A 3,982-nucleotide genomic window follows, 5' to 3' on the forward strand; every position below is an offset into this window, starting at 1 on the left:
TAAGTCAGTCTACTTTCCACTTTTCATCAGTCTAAGATTTAAATGGTCATTCTCAGAACAGCTGGTTCATGCCAAACCATTGAAGAGGCTACTATTGGAAAAGGGTCTGAATACAACTACTAAGCTTTTCAGCAGGACGAGAACACAATCAAGGCAATTTTCTTCTCGTGCCAGCAAGACTGGCACCATGTCAGTGGTTCTAGCCTTCCAAATAAGTCCTTAAGAGCAAATGCAGTGAAAGATGTTTGTCACTAGCCTATCCGAAAACCCTTGAACCTTAAAAAATGTTTTGCATATTCATTAGTGATCACTGTTGCAGACGGTACCTTAAGGCAATCTTGCAGATGAATGTGTACCTTCAGCTGACAGTTTTTGGCAAAGTGCACTGTCCATGAATTGTAAATAAAAACATCTTGGAAACAGCTGCATAATTTTTCTAGGCCCTCCTGGCTATTCTGTTTTACTGAAGGTCTGAACATGATGCCTTCATGCTAATCATATGCCTCTTGGAAAACATATCCTTCCTGCCTCCGTGTGTGTATTCCTGACAGCATATTTCACACATTTTTAGGTGGATGTAGGGTTACAAGTTTTTTTTTTTCTTTTCTTTGAACTTTTTGGCCCCTCTTAGCAGGAAATAAGCTTTTGTATGTAAAAGGTAGTTCATAATTTTTGGGATATTATACAAGCTTATTTAAGATTTAAGATAAAATTGTTTGCATTTCAGTGGTAATGCTAATCTATTAACAATCAAATTTTGTGTGCTAAGTATTTATGCCAGATATAAAACAGATCTTTTGGACAGTTGAAAAAAATATTGGAATAGATTGTCACAAAGGAGGAAAATGTTTCTTATTTTCAAGTCTTAGAAAATAGAATTTAGTCTCAACTACCTGGACTAACACACATGGAACACAGACTAGAGACTTGAAAATAATTTCTTCTAAGCACTTTGACTTGTTCTTTATTGGGATGAGAATATGAAAACAGGTGACTTTAGACACATTTGGGACAGTTTATTACTGGATTATAACTTTTTATCTTTTGTCATTAGCACTGGATGAATTTGTGACTCTTGTTAGAGAACCATTTATAGAGCTCACACTTTAAGCCAGAGCTTTCCAAATGTTATTGAGCATAGATTTCCCTCTAGGTGCTTGTTAAAAACATATTTGTCTGGGCCCCTACTGAATCCGAATCTCCAGAGAAAACCCTAGAAAACGTTAGTCACATAACAAGCAACTGAAGAGATTCTTATGTTTGAGCACAATAAGTACATGTGATTTATGCATGAAACTTTGGATTGGGATATTAAAGAAATCAAGGGAATATTATTTAACTGTCCATCTCTAAATGGAATACGGATTGGATAGAAAGACATGATTACACACAAAACCAAAAGCAAATTTCAAAATTTTATTTGATGAGTTATAAGTTCACTTAATAACAATAATATGGGTAGTCTGTTACATAGTGAGGGCCACATGTGACAAATAACTTTTTTTTAAGATTTTTGTGGTTTATAAAATAAAATCAGATATATTTACCCAATTAGTTTTAACAAAACCCTGTGAGGTGTATGTTACTGTACTCAATCTTAGTTTCCAAATAAGTCTCTTGGAGTTCAGAAGTTAAGCCACTGAATCCAGTGTCTCTTGCAAATTTAAATATCATTTAATTTTAGAATAATTGATGTTGAAATTAATTTACTACCCATGACATCATTAGGAGCTAAGGTTTTGAATGTCATGGACACCATCATTCCTACCAAACTCTTTTTTCATGGAATGGCCTAGAGAAAACAATCCCTTGAAATAAAACCCTCCATTCTAAAGCAAAATATCCTCACAATGTTTTTTCCTCTTAAAGCAAGATTTTTTGAGCTGCCATTTTTATACTGGAATCTAGTGGTGGTAATATCCTACTCAAAATTCTCCAAGAAATTATTTGTTTCTGCCTTCCAGGCAGAGTGAATATTCTTTTCTACTTGTTTATTTAATTTTTAAGGCCAAATTCTCCAGGAGGCTAAAGATGACAGCATGTGAATCACAGAATACAGCTTATTTTTCTATTTGCTGTTCTGCCAGTCAGCATTAAATTTCATTGCTGGGACAATGCAAGATTGTAATACAGCAAAGAAAAACAATGAAGTATTAATACTACAGCAGACATTCTAATAGAGAATATCCCCTTTAAAAAGGAACTCATAATAAAATTCACCACGTATGCAGGAAAATTCATCACTATGAAAGGGAGACAACAAAGGCAATAAACAGAACTCAAACCCAAAGAAATAGAGTGGTTAGAACAAGAAGAAAAGATTTTCTTATTAGGGTATATTTTAGCACAGACAGTTGCAAAAGGATATTGCTATCTAGCTACATCACATTAAAAATTGACTAATCCGCATAATAGCAAAATAGATGAGCTAAGGAGAGAGGAATGGCTCCTGAAGCTGAAGAGTGAATTTATATATAACAAATCCTCATTATAACATTAATGAGAAAAAAAAATAATTCCTGGCCAGGGCCACTATGTGGAGTTTTCATGTTCTCCCCATGTCTGCATGTTTTTTTCTCCAGGTACGCTGGTTTCCTTCCACATCCCAAAGACGTGCACATTAGTTTCATCGGCATGTCCAAATGGTCCCTGTCTGAGTGAGTGTGGGGGTGTGTGTGAGTGTCCTCTGCCATGGAATGGTGTCCTGTCCAGGGTTGGTTCCCGTCTTGCCCCTGAGCTGCCAGCATAGGCTCCAATCACCCGTGACCCAGAACTAGAATGAATGGGTTGGAAAATGAATGAATGAATGAATACAAATGATTGTAACATAAAAGTTTGTAAAATCTATAACAATCATACAAGTGCATCACAACATTGTACTACAAATACACTCAGCAAGTTAACCATATTTGTTATTGTGTTTGAATCACATGGTGGGAGGAGGTGCTCCTTACAATTTTTGCTTTGCAAACATTTATTCCTTGATTTAACCCACCATTGTGACCATCATTACTCACTGATTCAGCAAAACATCTGTAAATAATTATCTGACTAGTTTCAGTTAATCTTTTAAAAATTTACATATAGTCCACATTTATTTCAATGTTTAATATTAGAAGTGTTTGGGATCTTTATTAAGAAGTTGGTGATGTTTTGTGACCAGAAATATACAATAGGAACTTAACTATTGTTTACATCAACTAGCCTATGGTTAAATTGGTTTTGTTATACGTTGTTTTGCTTAAAGTCACAGTTCCCAAGAGCCTATTAACAGCATTAAGTGAGGGCTTACTGTACTAAAAAAACTGAAATGAGGAATTCTTATGAAATGCGAAACAAAAGAAGGAGATGAAAAGTACAAAAGGTATGATAAACCTGATGTTCCAAACTACATATACTGAAAGATTCAGAAGAGAGCAGAGAAAAGCTAATAAGTTATATTAAATGAAATATTTAGTCAAACATTTCTTCGAATTGAAAAACGTTTTATCTTCAGATTAAATGCGTATATTCTCTGCAAGCATTTGGCGGGATTTAGAGAAAGGTATCAGAGGACCACTTATCCTAATGAGATTTAGAACACCAAGGACAAAGACAAACCCAAAAAGCTTGCAGAGAAAAAGAATAGAAGAGATTGTGTAACAGGAAATTATGGTCAGATTGAAATTAGATTTATCTCAAAATTCACTAGATTCACTAGATGAAAGAAGATCATAAAATATACATTTTAAGGTAAGTGGATTTGAACTTACAATTCTTTATCTGATCATTCATTTGTGAGAGAGAAATAGGGTTGTTTTGCACATGGAATGATTCAGAAAATGCATCACTTATAGACAGAGGTTGAATTAGTCTTGGGTGTTCTCCAGCAAGAAGACAAATATAAATGCAAGAGGAAGAAATAGGATGCCAAAAGTAATGGTAAGCAACTAAATTAGTTAAAATTATTATAGATTCTAAATAAGTATTGGCTATAATTATG

This window comes from Propithecus coquereli, unplaced genomic scaffold, assembly GCF_000956105.1.
Source record: "Propithecus coquereli isolate 6110/MARCELLA unplaced genomic scaffold, Pcoq_1.0 Scaffold105, whole genome shotgun sequence".
In the NCBI taxonomy this organism is placed as follows: domain Eukaryota; kingdom Metazoa; phylum Chordata; class Mammalia; order Primates; family Indriidae; genus Propithecus; species Propithecus coquereli.